Below are 18,457 nucleotides of genomic sequence, written 5' to 3' on the forward strand. Positions count from 1 at the left end.
AAGCTATGGATGTTTTGGTTAGTGGATACCCTTCCCACGGTGGACCTGGCGCAGGTGCTTGTCACTATGTGGGCAATCTGGTGGGCGAGACGCTGAGCTATCCATGACGAGCAGTTCCAGAGCCCCCTCAGTACCCATGTTTTCATCACCAAATTCATGGCGGAGCTTGATCAAATCCCAGAGAGGGGGTCGCGCACGAAGGACCTGCATGCGCAATCGAAGGACCTGCATGCAATATCCAGGGGCATGCATGCAATGCCCAGGGACCCGCATGTAACTACGGGCCCAGGACAGCCGAAGCGGTCTGCATGGCTACCGCCAGAACTGCACGATACCAAGATCAATGCTGACGGAGGCTTCTCCAAGATTGGCAACAAGGGCGCTTCCGCAGTAGTGTGTCGAGACAGAAACGGGAAATACCTTGTGGCCTCAGCGATCATTGTTGAAGGCCTCCTGGATCCGGTGATTCTCGAAGCACAAGCGTGTAGCGAGGCGCTAGCGCTCGCTACAGACTTACATGTCCAGTCCATATGTGTGGCCACAGATTGCCTAGAAGTGGTGACAAGGATCAAGAATGACTTCCCATGCAAGTTTTTCCCAATTCTGCAAGATATCAAGCATCAGAGAAGAGCTTTCAGGGCAGTAGAGTTTATCCATGAGAGTAGAAAACATAATGGAGAGGCTCATGCTTTAGCTAAGGCTGCCGCATCCTTCCCTCCCGGGCGCCATGTGTGGCTTTCTTCTATGCCCGATATTATCTATATTCCAATGATAGTTTATGCTTAATAAAGGATACAGATAATGCTAAAAAAATTGTCTTCTTTATCGCTTTACAAATATAATCTTTAAACAAGATGTCGCTTAACAAAATATCGCATTTTTTGTCAGAGCTGAACTAAGCTCAATTTTATTTTATAGAATAACAATTTAGTTTGATTTTATAAAATCAAGGTTGCTACAGACTTACTTATATGCAGTGGTTTTTCTGTCAGTGATACTACTAAGAATAAGATCAACTAGTACAGGGTCTTACAGGCTGACTAGTAGAGTAAAATAAACTACTACTGGTATATTCAGCACACTAACAAAGGTCGATTGGCGGCCGCCATAGACTAACTTTTTTGTGGATGAAGAAGATCGTGTGTTGATTGCCGAACAGACGAAGAGGCGTTGCGGCGCTAGATTCATTCGTAGGTCCACGCGCAGGATACAGCAGCCAGGCATCGAGAGAACAAACGGCTTGGATTGACGTACACCTAGCAGGCCTTCAGGCGAGATCGATGAGCCTATACCCATGACTGGGGAAATTTGGGGCCCCTCCCAGCTGGAGGCCCTGTGCGGCCGCACCAGTTGCACGCCCCTGCGCCCGGGCCTGGTGTCCAGCCAGCTTTGTGTACCCGACATACATTGCCTTGTAGCCCGCTTTTCTGCTTCTTTTCTAACAATGGAATGATAGGCATTTTACGTACTTTTGGAAAGAAATTATTTTGTAAGTAAACGGGTTTGCTATTTCACATCTAGACGTGAAATAGCTATCTCACATCTAAGTTTACAACCACAGGATTAAACTTGCAACAAGATTTGTGTAATTGTGAATAATCTGTCTCGTTCTGTTCCACGAAATCATTAATTAAGGAGTACTCGTTGCAAAGAGCATTCCACTTTCCCGGGTTGCGACAAGTGGCGCACACGCAGCACGCCACTTGTCGCAACCTGGGAGTTTTTCCTTTTTTCATAAATCCGTTTATTCAAAACGTTTTATCTTTTAAACTGTGCATCCAAATCTCGAACCGTTTTCATCATTGGATTCCTTGTGTCAAGCTCTTCAAAACTAGATTCCATGTTGATAGGTTTTGACGAACTTTTTTTCATGAAAAAAACCGGACGAAAAAAACAGGCGAAAAAACCGAACCGGGAGCATGGTTTTTTCCCTTTTCGAAAGAGGCACGCCCGTGCCTCTCGCGAAATCACACCCGTGCCTCTTGTGGAAGCAAAACTGTGACTCTCGTGGAAGGAAAAAAATAGAAAATGCATTTTTTTCGAGAGGCACGGCCGTGACTCTCGCGAAAGCACAACCGTGCCTCTCGCGAAAGAAAAAAACAGAAAACGCGTATTTTTCCCTTTCTGAGAGGCAGGCCATGACTCTCACGAAAGCACAACCGTGTCTCTCGCGGAAGCAAAACCGCGACTCTCGTGAAAGAAAAAAAAACAGAAAACGTGTTTCGTTTTTCCCTTTCCGAGAGTCACGGTTCCCTTTTCGAGAGGCACGGCCGTGACTTTCGCGAAAGCACAACTGTGCCTCTCACGGAAGCAAAATCATAACTCTCGCGAAAGAAAAAAAAAGAAAACGCGTTTTTTTCGTTTCCGAAAGGCACGGCTGTGACTCTCGCTAAAGCACAACCGTGCCTTTTGCGAAAAAAAACCGTGGCTTTCGCGAAATAAAAAGAAACGCGTTTTTTCATGCAAAAAGATTCGAAAAGCTAAGGAAGACTGGGAGAAAACCAAAACGTCGAAAAAACAAAAAAAAAACGTTTGAAAAGCCGAAAACGCGTGCAGAAAAATAAAATAAAAAACAAAATCTGAAGGGAACGTCCAAAGCGCGACACGTGGCGAATGGCTGAGAGCGTCAAGTGGCGCTGATCGTTGCGAGGCTTCCGAAGAAGCGCTCGTTAACTAGTTGCTCCCTCTGTTCCAGTCCTCATCGATGCGTGTTCTGTGTCTTGTTGGGCCGTTTTTGTTCGCTTTGCTAGCTCGTCCCCTGTGTCTGTCTGGCCTTGTTGTTGTGGTCCTTTGTTTTTTTCACTGATGGCTGCGTTTTTCTATTTCTCTTCACAAGTGTGTGCTACGACTCGGTCCTAGTTCTTCTCATTTTTGTACACTCCCATTTTGGCTCCTAGAATTTGTTTTTTGTCCATTTCTGTTTTTTTCTTTTTTAGTTCATTATTTGTTTTAAATTACGAACTATTTTTTCAAATACATGATCTTTTGTTTTTATTTATATTTTCTAGTTTCTCATTTTCTATTTTTTCTCCATTTATTCTTTACTTATTTGTTTAAAATTCATGAACTAGTTTTCACTTTGTCATATGTTCATTTTAAATGTCGTACAAATCTTGATGGCCGGTCATTTTGTCACGCACACTTTGTGTTGCGTCGTGTGTTTGGTGTCTACTTGTCGACTTATTCTTGCGTACGTCTTTTGTTGTGCCATTTTCACGGCATGGTCTAGGTCCCGTTTTGGATTGGTTTGCTAATTCTCATCTAAATGAGAGTTAACAATGTTTTAGCTAACTCATATTACTGTTAGATACACGTGCTTCTGAGTCGTGCTCGTTGTTATTGCGTCCTGTTTTTTGTTTGTCCCTCGTGAAGCAGTGAGACCTGATATGACATTTTTAGTGGTTCATTATTATGTTTTGTGTATTGTTTTTTTTTGCAGCTTAGCTTTTTTTGGAGGGCCACGTATCTTATTATTCTCTGTTTTGTTTTATTTTGGTTTGACGTGTAGCAAGATAAGATTGTAACTAGATTTTTCTTTCTAGATTTGCTAAATCTAATCTAGATGAATTTTAGCTCATCTAAGTCTATAAATGTCTGATTTTTTTTACTTTACTGTTTGCACAAACTCGATCATGCACGCCCGTGTTAGCTCGTCCTTTTTTGTCGCTCGTCTTCCTGTCCCGTTTGTTATGTGTCGTCATGTTCTCATGTTCCTTTTCACCTGGGCCCATATATCTCATCGTTTGGGGGCTCGACGGTGAAGCTCATCCCCTATCTTCTCACTGACCAAACTTTGGCCCCTGTTATTTTGCATGTGTTTTGTTTTTCATCCCAGTTATAGGTCCACCCTTTGACATGCAACTGAGTCTGTAGTTTGTTTCATCCTAGTTGCAACTCGACCCTTGGCTCGCAACTGGGCATAGTTTCGTAGTTGCCCCAGGAGCAAATCTACCCTCGACTCGTAACTAGAGCAGGTGCTTTTGTTTTCATCCTAGTTGCAGGTCCACCATTGATACGCAATTGGGCATGTAGTTTGTTTCATCCTAGTTGCATGTCGACCCTTGAGTCGCAAGAGGACTCGTAGTTTCATAGTTGTCCCAGGTGCACCCTTGACTCGCAGTTGGAGCATGTGTTTTTGTTTTTCATCCTAGTTGCAGCTCCACAATTGACACGCAACTAGGCCTATAGTTTCTCTCATCTTAGTTGCAAGTCGACCCTTGACTCGCAACTTAGCACGTAGTTTCGTAGTTCTCCCAGGTGCAAGACCACCACCTACTCACAACTGGGCTCATAGTTGTTAGAGTTGCAAGCCCACCATTGATTGGCAACTTAGCACGTAGTTTTATAGTTCTCCCAGGTGCAAGTCCACCATCTACTCGCAATTGGCTCGTAGTTGTCAGAGTTCCAAGCCCGCCCTCGACTCGCAACTTGAGCATGTGTTTTAGTTTTTCATCCCAGTTGCAGGCCCACCATTGGCACGCAACTGGGATTGTAGTTTGTCTCATGTTAGTTGCAAGTCGACCTTGACTCACAACTGGGCAAGTATTTTCGTAGTTATCCAAGTTGCAAGCCCACCCTCGACTCAAAACTGGAGCATTTTTTTTCACCCTAGTTGCAAGTCCACCGTTTAACTTGCAACTGGCCCATAACTTGTTTCCTCTCAGTTGCAAGTCGGCCCTTAACTCGCAATTGAGCTTGTATTTTCTTAGTTGTCCCAGTTGCAAGTCCACCTTCGGCTTGCAACTGGTCTCGTAGTTGTCCGGGTTGCGAGCACACCCTCGACTCGCAACTGGGGCTTGTGCTTTTATTTTTCATCTTGACGCAAGTCCAGCTTTGACTCACAACTGGGTCTATAATTTATTTCATCCCAGTTGTAAGTCAATGCGTGACTTGTAACTGGGGTTCGATCTTTTTTGTCCCAATTCCAAGTCCACCCCTCGACAGTGAACAAACCACAGATGAATCAACCCAAGTAGCTAGGACATTTTTTTGTTTTGTTTTCTTCATGGTTTTCTATTTTCTATTTTATCATTTTTTCGCCAGTGGTTTTCCTCTTGTTTTAATCCCAGTTGCAAGTCCACCCTTGACTCGCAACTGGGACCATAGTTTGTTTCATCCCAGTTGCAAGTCAACTCTTGACTTGTAATTGGGCTCGTTGTTTCTTAGTTGTCCCAATTGCAAGTTCACCCTCGACTTGCAACTGGGGCACAATCTTTTTTGTCTTAGTTGCAAGTCCACCGATGACTTGCAACTAGGGACCGACCTTTTTTTGGTCTTAGTTGTAAGTCCACCCTTGACTCGCAACCTGGGCCCATCCTTTTCTGTCCCAGTTGCAAGTCAGTTTTCGACTTGCAACTCGGGCCCGACCTTTTTTGTACCAGTTGCAAGTCCACCCTCGACTCGCAACTGGGCCGGGTCTTTTTTGTCCTAGTTGCAAGTCCACCCTCGACCCGCAACTGGGGTCCGGTCATTTCTTCTTCTAGTTGTAAGTCCATCCTTGACTCGCAACTAGGGCCCAACCTTTTTTTGTCCCAGTTGCAATCCCATCCTTGACTCGTAACTAGGACCCAACCTTTTTTATCCCAATTGCAAGCCCACCCTCAACTCGCGACTGGGGTTCCGATATTTTTGTCTCAGTTGCAAGTCAACCATCGGCTCGCAACTGGGTTTGACCCTTTTTTATACCAATTCCAAGTGAACCATCAACATGCAACCGTGACCTTTGATTTTTTTTTTTGTCGTTAGTTGCAAGTCAACCATCGACTCACAACTAGGTCCGACCATTTTTTTAACCAATTGCAAGTTCCCCATTGACACGCAACAGACCCTAGATTATGTTTTTTTTTTCGAATTACAAGTTCATCCTTGACTGGCAACTGGCCAAGATTTTTATGACACAATTGCAAGTCCATCATCGACTAACTACCGGGTTCGACTTTTTTTATCCGAGTTGCAAATCCACAACCGACTCACAACTGGGCTGAAACTTTTTTGTCCTAGTTGCAAGTCCACCATTAACATGCAATTTGTCCATTTGATTATTTTTTCTTTTTTGTTATCAGAAAGTCACAAATTTTGAAAAATGTTCAATGTATTTTTTTAAAAAAATTGTTCATTTTAAAATTCAGAATTTCAATAATTGTTCACATTTTCTAAATAATGTTCAGAATTAAAACTTTCAAAAAGATTTAAAAATTTTAAAAAAATTTGGAATCAAAATTGTGTTCAAGATTCAAAATATGTTCGCAAAATGTTCACAACTTCTAGAAAATATTCATATTTTAAATTTGCTCCTTTTTTCAGAAAAATATTCAAAGTTCCTTGCTGTCCGCTCGTATGTGCAAAGCTAGCTCAAACCAAGCACACAAGCAAGCACTTTGATTGATCACGTGATCAATCAAAGTGCTTGCTTGTGTGCTTGGTTTATTAAGGAACAATTTGACCACTCCCGGCTATACGCGTGATCAATCAAAGTGCTTGCTTGTGTGCTTGGTTTACTAGTAAGCGTGCACGTGCAACGCACGTATAAAAATGAAGTCGGTCACACATACAATTATGCCACATGCAAGACATACAAATGATCTTCAGAAGTGCATCTAGATGTCAGTCACATATAGTACAATAGCACTGAAGTCATACTTCTGCATAAGTGTATTTCAAATAAGAAGTCACATACATTACAAAAGCAATAAGGGCATACTTCTGCATAAGTGTATTTCAAATAGAAGGGCCCTTAGAGAATGTGGTGCTCAGAGTTTGGGTCTTCCTTCAGTTCCAGTTCTTGCAATATAACTTTATTTCCTGAATTTACAGACAATTCAAGAATGGGGAAATATTTTTGAATGGATCAATGATGCAACATCATTACACGAGCTGAACATGAGCTTAACCGGATTCTTAAAATAAATGCATCACATTACAGACAAATAAAAGGCAATATCCGGACAGGTTAACCCATGAGCAGCAAATTCAATGAGAATAACTTAACAGAGTGGATGAGAAAATTCAATTGGACGAATGTCTAAACGAAAGGATACATAACGAATATGATCCAGTAAAACTCCCTAAATTAGCCTGGTAGGAGAGAGAAGCTTTGAGTAAGTACATCATTAAAAAAGAATAGGAAATCTTAACAGAATTCAATGTAAACTTTAGCAAGAGAGAAGACGGCATAGATTCATATAAGCATCTACTAAATGTACACAAAAAGGGGATAATCTGGAACTAACCATAAAAAAATTGCATGCAACCTGTACTGAAGAAGTTACAACTTAATGTAGAATGTTCATCTAAGGAAAACAAATTGATGCTCATTGTCGCCTTCAGCTAATTCAGCTGTCACTGAAGAACTGCATAATAGGTAAATGTCTAGTAATGAAATCTCACATCGATAAGAAATATAACTAAGAATAGAGTAGCACAAAAACTTCAATTGAAGCTGTGAGAAGCATGGGCTTGCATCAACCATCATGTGCATGATACACATGTTTTTTGTAGTTTGAGATAGAACCCAACTGTAGCAGTAAATAGAAAAGCCAAACTGTAGCCTAGCAATACACATAAGAGGTAGCACTGATCATGTGAATTGAAAAAAAGAAAGAATACAACTAGTAAAGACCCTTCAGATATACAATGACTACCTACACTCATCTTGATTTTACCGACATAAGAGTGAAAAATACAACCAGTAAAGGCCCTTAAGATGTACAATGACCACCTACACTCATCTTCATTTTACAGATGCGTAACTGACAGAAGAGTAGATTTGTCTAGATTGAGTAATCACAACTCCTCTTTTTTTTGTGTTATCCCCACTTGAGGTGGTATTATCATTCTCATGCTTCATGACAAAATGACCCATTGTTCTTCACGGCTGTGTTTTAGTCTATAAGTTAAGTATAAAGATAAACAGAGACAACCAGCCCGTGTTTCTGCAAGTCTATAAGCATGTAAATATAGAGAGGATAGGCATTCCAAGGGGTTGTCATGGGTCTGCGAACCATCAATCTATCTATCATATAATGGATGGGAAATAGCCAAATCAATCTGAAGAAGAGTTTAGAGATAAGAACAAAAAATTGACCTGGGAGGTAAGAAAAATTGCAGAGCAGGCAAATAAATATTTCACCGGAATTGAGGAACACACTACAAAGTGGCTAACATGGACTCCAACTAAACTGACAAATTGAGTTACACACTCGAGTATCGCCTGAGAACCTGAGAGCATCATATTACTATGCTAATAGCCTAGAATCTGAGCAGCAATTTACGCATTTGATGTTTCTGTAGATTCTCCTGACAAACAGAGTCCCCCCCTCCCAGCACCCTGAATCAACCACAAATGCCAAAAAAGCATCCTAAAAGTAGATTGAAGCATATGTACGTATGTATCTAGAAGTGGTTCATACTCACTCGAAGCCAGCCGCACGATCGAAGGACCTGAGGCAATGACGACTTCCACTTGAGCCCGTGGCTCCTGTGGCAGCAGCGGCTGCCACGTGCGCCCGTGTCCCCTGTGGTAGCAGTGGCTAGCGCGTCCAGGTGGCGGCGGCATGTGATTCCCGCATCCCCAATGGCGGTTACCCAGTGATTCCCTCACATTTTCACATAACATAAGTGAGGAAACCAGGAACCTATGTCCAAATTAAGCATTCGCCAATAAGTAACATGATCAACTAAAGAATAATTAAACACGCTATCATGTCAATTTAGGAACCTTGTACCATTCATGACTAATCACATTGCATGTCATCATAGAATATTTTCTCTTTTCTGAAGAGGGCGCTTGGCAGGAGGACTATCACATCATACCACATTTGCTAACTAATATTTTCTTGAGAAGTAGTGCATGCTAATAATTTCATAAAAGCTGATTCTTTCCTAAATGCTTGGCATAAGTGTCATTTTGTAAATCATAATCCCTTCACCTCAGCAAGTACAGGAAGAACTAACATAAAGGAACCATGCTAACATTTGGCAAAGTCTATGGAGGATTACAAATATATGCATCATCTATAAAGGAAAAATAGATAAATCTCACAGGGAGAAGCGTGGCATCAGGCACTTGATCTGGATCTCGTTGTTCTAACTTCTAACCACACTTATCTGCACCCCGGCCGCTGTAATATATGATATTTCTCAAATTACAGAATGTCGGCATTTTCAGTTCTTCTTATAGGCTAATTAAGTTCCTTTGGTCTAGATATTATTTTGGTGTTCTTGTTCTTTTCTGTACAAAGACCGAACAGATAGAAATATTGTTGGATTATGATTACGCTAGGGGAAACAATCATATCATAGGCCATAGCAACAACACAACAGTAAGAAAGCAAACGCATTATCATTCATGTTTGAACTCTGGAGTGAATTTGTTTACAAGGTTAGGAGAATAGGGATACAGACTGTGTAGGAATCACACCAATCCCAAACCCTTCCAACAATCGGCCCATGAACAAAAATACGGAGTCCTGCACAGCATAATTCAGGAGGAAGTTAAAATAACATTTGTTTAATTCAGAACAATCCCGCGTGGAACAATTTAGAAGGAAGCATCAGTAAAAATAACAGGCGTAAATTAAGAAACCTTACATTTGCAAATGATATTGCAAGCCACCCAATGATGTTTGGGAACTGCGGCGATCATGAGAGACTGCAGGACCAATAGAAAAGAGAGCATCGTCAGTCAGTGAGTGCATGACTGAATGTAATTCCATCAGAGAATCAACCACGAGCAGATCCATGAACTAATACTCCGTACATTTAACAGTAAAATTGAACGAATATAGGACCAAACATGGGTCAAAGGGAATTCAAATATCACCCCTTTAGGACCGATGAACTCGGCGATTTGCCCAATGGCAAAGGCGATGAGTGCGCAAGGAGTAACTGGACATGAAGCTGAACTGGATGGGGCCAAGCGCGACAACGAAGGTGCAGAGCAAGGTGGAGATGGAGCTGTCGCGGAGCATGTAGGCGGAGGAGCCGAGGCGGTCCACCGTGTCCCCACCCATTGGGGACATCCCCTTGTGTTGGAAGGCTTTCGCAAGTCCGACGCCGATCAGCCCCCCACCGCCCTCCTCCCCGCCGCTCTCATCCTGAAAGCTCATTGCGCGGCCGCGGGATCAGATCCGTCCTATTCTTCTCGACGTCCTCTTCTCTCTGTTTCCAGCAGGAGATCATTGAGTGGCTCAGCGCCGATTTAGCAGCCCTCGTCTGCAGCCATGTCGTGCTCATCCCCTTGATTGATGGGACAGCCGGCGGCACCTCTAGCAATGGGGAGGCGGCGACCCACGAATCCCGTGGCTTCGGCGGCGCGAGGCGGCAGCAAAGGGCGCGGCCACGGCAGGCGGCAAAGGGCGCAGTGGGGCGGCTCCTATGGCTAACGGCGGCGCGAGGCCGCGAGAAGGGCACGGCTGCGGGAGGCGAATGTCGCAGGAGGAGGAGGTCATGGGGGAGGCAAACGGCGCAGGAGGAGGAGGTCGTGCGGTCGTGCGGGGCAACTGGTTTGTTTTTTAACTGCGGGGCAGGTTAGGGATCGATGAATTAGCTTAATGCGTGGTTGGTAGCGTTAAACACCGGAGAATTAAGAGCCATTAGATCTTGATGATGGATGGGTGTGATTGTTTGGATCTGCCCCTCTCTTCCTTTTATAGTGATAGTAGATTAAGGAACAATTTGACCACTCCCGGCTATACGCGCTGCCCTCCGCCCGTGGCTTGCAACGCGTATAGCACACAAGCATGCGTAGCGGCCACGGCTGAACTTTTTTGAGCGCGTGTAGCTATACGTGAATCGTGATAGTTTTCTTGTGTATATATTGTTAAAAAATACGAAAAAAAACAAGTGAAGGGGCCACAAAACAAATGATGAAATCAACTTAAATGTGAGATATTATCTTACATCTAGGTGTGACATAGTTGGATCCATAACTCCGTAAGTAAAATAATTTGCATGCTGCGGTACTGGAACCGGAGGCCACAGCGCCATACAGCTAAGCGCGTGCAAGGTTATCTATAAAGTTTTATTAAGGAACAATTTGACCACTTCCGGCTATACGCGTTGCCCTCCGGCCGTGGCCGGAGTGACGAGAACGAGGTACAGTGATGCCGTTTGCACCACCAGGTCAGGGTACCAGACAGGCGAAAACGAGGTACAGCACATGAAGGACGAGGGTGATGAAAACGAGGTACGCCACCTGCTGCGCGACGCCGACGGCCGATCGGGTGGAGGTAGTGCATCCGCGGCAGGAGCAGCGACGTGTACGTGGGCTAGTTGTACGGCGGATACGCTGACGATGAGAACTCTAGTGTCTCGGCGCCGCACACCCACCACCGAGATCAGGTGACTTGCTCTTGCTAGTCACTCTGTAACCGGCGCCCCTATATGAAATACACAAACGAGATTTCTTTTTCTTTTTTCGAATGCACCCAAACGAGATTCAACGACGAAGATTGAGCCAAACCAAAAAATATTGCCAGGGCCAAGAAGTAGACATGATCATGCTCATGAGCATGGAAGAGGAAATGGATCGGCGGGTGGAGCATATCCTCAACTCAAAAGAAGAAGAGTAATCAATCAGGATAGGGTGTCCGGAGTACGATTATTGCAAAAGGACTACTTTGCTCCGAACCCAACTTTTTCGAATGATCCATCATCCATGGCTTCGCGCCGTTTTCGCATGCGGAAACCATTGTTTTTGCGCACCGTGGAAGGAGTGGGGGCACACAATGACTACTTCAACCTTAAAAGGGATTGTTGCGGCCAACTTTCTTTCTCTGCTAAGCAGAAGACTACTGTCAAATTTGTCAGCGCCATGGTGCGGGTGTTTAGAGCAGAGTATCTAAGAGAACAAATACGCAAGACACAAAAGGATTGTTGGCTATGTAAACCAAAAAGCTTAATGTTTGCGTTGTGCACTTAAATTTTTTACGTAAGAGCTATGTATTTTCGGTACCATCATATGCCTTTTACGTGTGACATTGGCGTGTATGATGAACGTGCATGGATTTAATAGTCCGGATTTGAGATATGTGGATGCCGGGCATAAGATATGAGAGGTCGTCAGCATGCCTCTGCGGGCGTGTCCAGGCGCATCCACGACCGTATAAGGGCTCAGATTTGTCAAGTCCGGCTGCAGATGCTCTAAGGGCATCTCCAAGGTTCATCCGCAAATTCCTCATGTATATGTCTGTTTTTGTGTCCAGACATGGTCCGTGGACATGAAACAGGAGAGAGCCATCCAACTGTAATTACAAAGTATTTGGTTATAAAGAGAAAAATAGATAAGGATCATGCATATGGTGGGATATTGTGATGCGGTATCCGGTTGGGAGAAAAGAAAGGCGAGAGGGATTTGGTTTAGGCTGCTGTAGATGCTCTTACCTGGTCAAACGCTGAACCGCTGGCTCGCTCGGTGGCTGTTTTGAGGGCCCAAGTCAGTGCTCCTACTGTTTTTTTTCAGGGGCTACAGAGGCTACTGTCTTTTTTATGGGGGAGATAGAGGGAAGTGCTACTGCTGTCCCATGCACTCGGCTTGGATCTGCTGCACGTACGCGTAGGCCGCGTGCATGCTGCTACGAGCGTCGACATGGTAGAAAAGACGTTCTACGTATACTGCGTTCCACGGTAAGTACATCTACTAATAACCCTGAAGCACTCATTATTACTACAATGAAGTATATTAAATACTACTGCACTCATGTATAGGAATCAATCCTTCACGTTTTAGAGGAAAAAAATATTAGCCTAGACTTAATAAAAAAATTCCAATCCTATGCATCAAATGATATCTCTTTCTCTATAGGAATTGACATGCATGTCATCTCACTTTCTATGATTTTTCTATTCCTATAAAATTCCTATCCTATGAACAAACAAGGCGTAGTGTCGAAGGAAGCATTTTTTTTTTGACGAAAAAGCAGCAGGATGCTGATTTTCATTGATGTAGAGGAAGGGACGGTACAGTTACAAGAAAAGGTCAGGGAACACTCTAGCAAGGTGCCAGCAGCCTCGCGTAATTACATTGGCCTCTACCCGGACTCATGGTGGTTCGAAGAAGCTGGTCATTGGGGCTAAGCCCGCTTGTAGCCACGTTCTGGCCTCGTCTAAGATTCTGCAGTGAACTTGGTCCGTCGTGCTGGCCTTGGAGTTGAAAATCCGCTCGTTTCTCTCTTTCCAAATGCACCAGGATACCAGTAGGCAGGTGGCTCGCCATGTAGCCCGGTTTGCGCGTGGTAGCGATCGTGTCTGATTCCGGAACCGCGATCGGAGGCGGTTGCCAGTGGCCATCGGCATGTTGGAGAAGGGGCTTCCGAGTGTTTGCGCCGTCTTGTGCCAGACCTGCATAGAGAAAGGGCAGGTGGCGACGAGGTGGAAGGCAGTTTCCGGCGCTCCTCGGCACAGCGCGCAAACCGGGTCGTGTGGTATATGCCGGCGTTGAAGATTGTCCGCTGTGAGGCATTTGCCCCGTAGCAGGATCCAGGCGAAGCACTTGGCCCGTGGTGCCGCCTTGGCTGACCAGATGATTTCCTTGTCGTTGGTTGGGATGGCCCCTTGGAACATCATTCGGTATGCCGAGGCGGCGGAGTATTTTCCGTCGGCCGTCCACTTCCAGCGCAGAGAATCTGCTCTGTCCTCCTGCAAGGTGATGCCTGCTGCCACGTCCCAGAGCTCGCATAGCTGGTGTAGCACCGCTGTGCTTGGATTTGGTTTGACATAGCCCAGCCATGCGTTGCCGTCGAGCGCAGCCCTGAGTGTTAGCCTTCGCCCGTTGCAGTGCGCGAAGAGACCAGGCCATCGGTCGGCCGGCCTGCACCCCTGCGCCCAATGTGCGCGCCAGAAGCTTGTCTTTCGCCCGTCGCCGATGATGATCTCCGTGGAGGCTCTGAAGATGCAGTCGGCGGCCGGATCATGGGGCATTACCAAATCCATCCATGGCCTGGTGTCGTCCGTCCAACATAACCATTGCCAGCGTGCCCGCAGTGTGGCCCCTTGGCGTTGCAGATCACGTGATCAATCAAAGTGCTTGCTTGTGTGCTTGGTTTATTAAGGAACAATTTGACCACTCCCGGCTATACGCGTGATCAATCAAAGTGCTTGCTTGTGTGCTTGGTTTACTAGTAAGCGTGCACGTGCAACGCACGTATAAAAATGAAGTCGGTCACACATACAATTATGCCACATGCAAGACATACAAATGATCTTCAGAAGTGCATCTAGATGTCAGTCACATATAGTACAATAGCACTGAAGTCATACTTCTGCATAAGTGTATTTCAAATAAGAAGTCACATACATTACAAAAGCAATAAGGGCATACTTCTGCATAAGTGTATTTCAAATAGAAGGGCCCTTAGAGAATGTGGTGCTCAGAGTTTGGGTCTTCCTTCAGTTCCAGTTCTTGCAATATAACTTTATTTCCTGAATTTACAGACAATTCAAGAATGGGGAAATATTTTTGAATGGATCAATGATGCAACATCATTACACGAGCTGAACATGAGCTTAACCGGATTCTTAAAATAAATGCATCACATTACAGACAAATAAAAGGCAATATCCGGACAGGTTAACCCATGAGCAGCAAATTCAATGAGAATAACTTAACAGAGTGGATGAGAAAATTCAATTGGACGAATGTCTAAACGAAAGGATACATAACGAATATGATCCAGTAAAACTCCCTAAATTAGCCTGGTAGGAGAGAGAAGCTTTGAGTAAGTACATCATTAAAAAAGAATACGAAATCTTAACAGAATTCAATGTAAACTTTAGCAAGAGAGAAGACGGCATAGATTCATATAAGCATCTACTAAATGTACACAAAAAGGGGATAATCTGGAACTAACCATAAAAAAATTGCATGCAACCTGTACTGAAGAAGTTACAACTTAATGTAGAATGTTCATCTAAGGAAAACAAATTGATGCTCATTGTCGCCTTCAGCTAATTCAGCTGTCACTGAAGAACTGCATAATAGGTAAATGTCTAGTAATGAAATCTCACATCGATAAGAAATATAACTAAGAATAGAGTAGCACAAAAACTTCAATTGAAGCTGTGAGAAGCATGGGCTTGCATCAACCATCATGTGCATGATACACATGTTTTTTGTAGTTTGAGATAGAACCCAACTGTAGCAGTAAATAGAAAAGCCAAACTGTAGCCTAGCAATACACATAAGAGGTAGCACTGATCATGTGAATTGAAAAAAAGAAAGAATACAACTAGTAAAGACCCTTCAGATATACAATGACTACCTACACTCATCTTGATTTTACCGACATAAGAGTGAAAAATACAACCAGTAAAGGCCCTTAAGATGTACAATGACCACCTACACTCATCTTCATTTTACAGATGCGTAACTGACAGAAGAGTAGATTTGTCTAGATTGAGTAATCACAACTCCTCTTTTTTTTGTGTTATCCCCACTTGAGGTGGTATTATCATTCTCATGCTTCATGACAAAATGACCCATTGTTCTTCACGGCTGTGTTTTAGTCTATAAGTTAAGTATAAAGATAAACAGAGACAACCAGCCCGTGTTTCTGCAAGTCTATAAGCATGTAAATATAGAGAGGATAGGCATTCCAAGGGGTTGTCATGGGTCTGCGAACCATCAATCTATCTATCATATAATGGATGGGAAATAGCCAAATCAATCTGAAGAAGAGTTTAGAGATAAGAACAAAAAATTGACCTGGGAGGTAAGAAAAATTGCAGAGCAGGCAAATAAATATTTCACCGGAATTGAGGAACACACTACAAAGTGGCTAACATGGACTCCAACTAAACTGACAAATTGAGTTACACACTCGAGTATCGCCTGAGAACCTGAGAGCATCATATTACTATGCTAATAGCCTAGAATCTGAGCAGCAATTTACGCATTTGATGTTTCTGTAGATTCTCCTGACAAACAGAGTCCCCCCCTCCCAGCACCCTGAATCAACCACAAATGCCAAAAAAGCATCCTAAAAGTAGATTGAAGCATATGTACGTATGTATCTAGAAGTGGTTCATACTCACTCGAAGCCAGCCGCACGATCGAAGGACCTGAGGCAATGACGACTTCCACTTGAGCCCGTGGCTCCTGTGGCAGCAGCGGCTGCCACGTGCGCCCGTGTCCCCTGTGGTAGCAGTGGCTAGCGCGTCCAGGTGGCGGCGGCATGTGATTCCCGCATCCCCAATGGCGGTTCCCCAGTGATTCCCTCACATTTTCACATAACATAAGTGAGGAAACCAGGAACCTATGTCCAAATTAAGCATTCGCCAATAAGTAACATGATCAACTAAAGAATAATTAAACACGCTATCATGTCAATTTAGGAACCTTGTACCATTCATGACTAATCACATTGCATGTCATCATAGAATATTTTCTCTTTTCTGAAGAGGGCGCTTGGCAGGAGGACTATCACATCATACCACATTTGCTAACTAATATTTTCTTGAGAAGTAGTGCATGCTAATAATTTCATACAAGCTGATTCTTTCCTAAATGCTTGGCATAAGTGTCATTTTGTAAATCATAATCCCTTCACCTCAGCAAGTACAGGAAGAACTAACATAAAGGAACCATGCTAACATTTGGCAAAGTCTATGGAGGACTACAAATATATGCATCATCTATAAAGGAAAAATAGATAAATCTCACAGGGAGAAGCGTGGCATCAGGCACTTGATCTGGATCTCGTTGTTCTAACTTCTAACCACACTTATCTGCACCCCGGCCGCTGTAATATATGATATTTCTCAAATTACAGAATGTCGGCATTTTCAGTTCTTCTTATAGGCTAATTAAGTTCCTTTGGTCTAGATATTATTTTGGTGTTCTTGTTCTTTTCTGTACAAAGACCGAACAGATAGAAATATTGTTGGATTATGATTACGCTAGGGGAAACAATCATATCATAGGCCATAGCAACAACACAACAATAAGAAAGCAAACGCATTATCATTCATGTTTGAACTCTGGAGTGAATTTGTTTACAAGGTTAGGAGAATAGGGATACAGACTGTGTAGGAATCACACCAATCCCAAACCCTTCCAACAATCGGCCCATGAACAAAAATACGGAGTCCTGCACAGCATAATTCAGGAGGAAGTTAAAATAACATTTGTTTAATTCAGAACAATCCCGCGTGGAACAATTTAGAAGGAAGCATCAGTAAAAATAACAGGCGTAAATTAAGAAACCTTACATTTGCAAATGATATTGCAAGCCACCCAATGATGTTTGGGAACTGCGGCGATCATGAGAGACTGCAGGACCAATAGAAAAGAGAGCATCGTCAGTCAGTGAGTGCATGACTGAATGTAATTCCATCAGAGAATCAACCACGAGCAGATCCATGAACTAATACTCCGTACATTTAACAGTAAAATTGAACGAATATAGGACCAAACATGGGTCAAAGGGAATTCAAATATCACCCCTTTAGGACCGATGAACTCGGCGATTTGCCCAATGGCAAATGCGATGAGTGCGCAAGGAGTAACTGGACATGAAGCTGAACTGGATGGGGCCAAGCACGACAACGAAGGTGCAGAGCAAGGTGGAGATGGAGCTGTCGCGGAGCATGTAGGCGGAGGAGCCGAGGCGGTCCACCGTGTCCCCACCCATTGGGGACATCCCCTTGTGTTGGAAGGCTTTCGCAAGTCCGACGCCGATCAGCCCCCCACCGCCCTCCTCCCCGCCGCTCTCATCCTGAAAGCTCATTGCGCGGCCGCGGGATCAGATCCGTCCTATTCTTCTCGACGTCCTCTTCTCTCTGTTTCCAGCAGGAGATCATTGAGTGGCTCAGCGCCGATTTAGCAGCCCTCGTCTGCAGCCATGTCGTGCTCATCCCCTTGATTGATGGGACAGCCGGCGGCACCTCTAGCAATGGGGAGGCGGCGACCCACGAATCCCGTGGCTTCGGCGGCGCGAGGCGGCAGCAAAGGGCGCGGCCACGGCAGGCGGCAAAGGGCGCAGTGGGGCGGCTCCTATGGCTAACGGCGGCGCGAGGCCGCGAGAAGGGCACGGCTGCGGGAGGCGAATGTCGCAGGAGGAGGAGGTCATGGGGGAGGCAAACGGCGCAGGAGGAGGAGGTCGTGCGATCGTGCGGGGCAACTGGTTTGTTTTTTAACTGCGGGGCAGGTTAGGGATCGATGGATTAGCTTAATGCGTGGTTGGTAGCGTTAAACACCGGAGAATTAAGGGTCATTAGATCTTGATGATGGATGGGTGTGATTGTTTGGATCTGCCCCTCTCTTCCTTTTATAGTGGTAGTAGATTAAGGAACAATTTGACCACTCCCGGCTATACGCGTTGCCCTCCGCCCGTGGCTTGCAACGCGTATAGCACACAAGCATGCGTAGCGGCCACGGCTGAACTTTTTTGAGCGCGTGTAGCTATACGTGAATCGTGATAGTTTTCTTGTGTATATATTGTTAAAAAATACGAAAAAAAAC

General features: G+C 44.4%; 2 long non-coding RNA genes across 2 annotated transcripts; both read right to left on the reverse strand.

The window, feature by feature from the left end:
• Positions 1-6,503: 6,503 nt before the first annotated feature.
• Positions 6,504-8,566, reverse strand: LOC119334718. Its single transcript, XR_005161515.1, has 3 exons — positions 8,413-8,566; positions 7,230-7,349; positions 6,504-6,801 (listed from the first exon to the last, which is right to left on the reverse strand). It is a non-coding gene; the product is annotated as an uncharacterized LOC119334718 (long non-coding RNA).
• A 5,554-nt stretch (positions 8,567-14,120) lies between these two features.
• Positions 14,121-17,303, reverse strand: LOC119332704. Its single transcript, XR_005161105.1, has 5 exons — positions 17,206-17,303; positions 17,020-17,084; positions 16,030-16,250; positions 14,847-14,966; positions 14,121-14,418 (listed from the first exon to the last, which is right to left on the reverse strand). It is a non-coding gene; the product is annotated as an uncharacterized LOC119332704 (long non-coding RNA).
• Between the last annotated feature and the right edge of the window lie 1,154 nt (positions 17,304-18,457).

The sequence above is a fragment of the Triticum dicoccoides genome, chromosome 7A (genome assembly GCF_002162155.2).
Source record: "Triticum dicoccoides isolate Atlit2015 ecotype Zavitan chromosome 7A, WEW_v2.0, whole genome shotgun sequence".
NCBI classification, from domain to species: Eukaryota; Viridiplantae; Streptophyta; class Magnoliopsida; order Poales; family Poaceae; genus Triticum; species Triticum dicoccoides.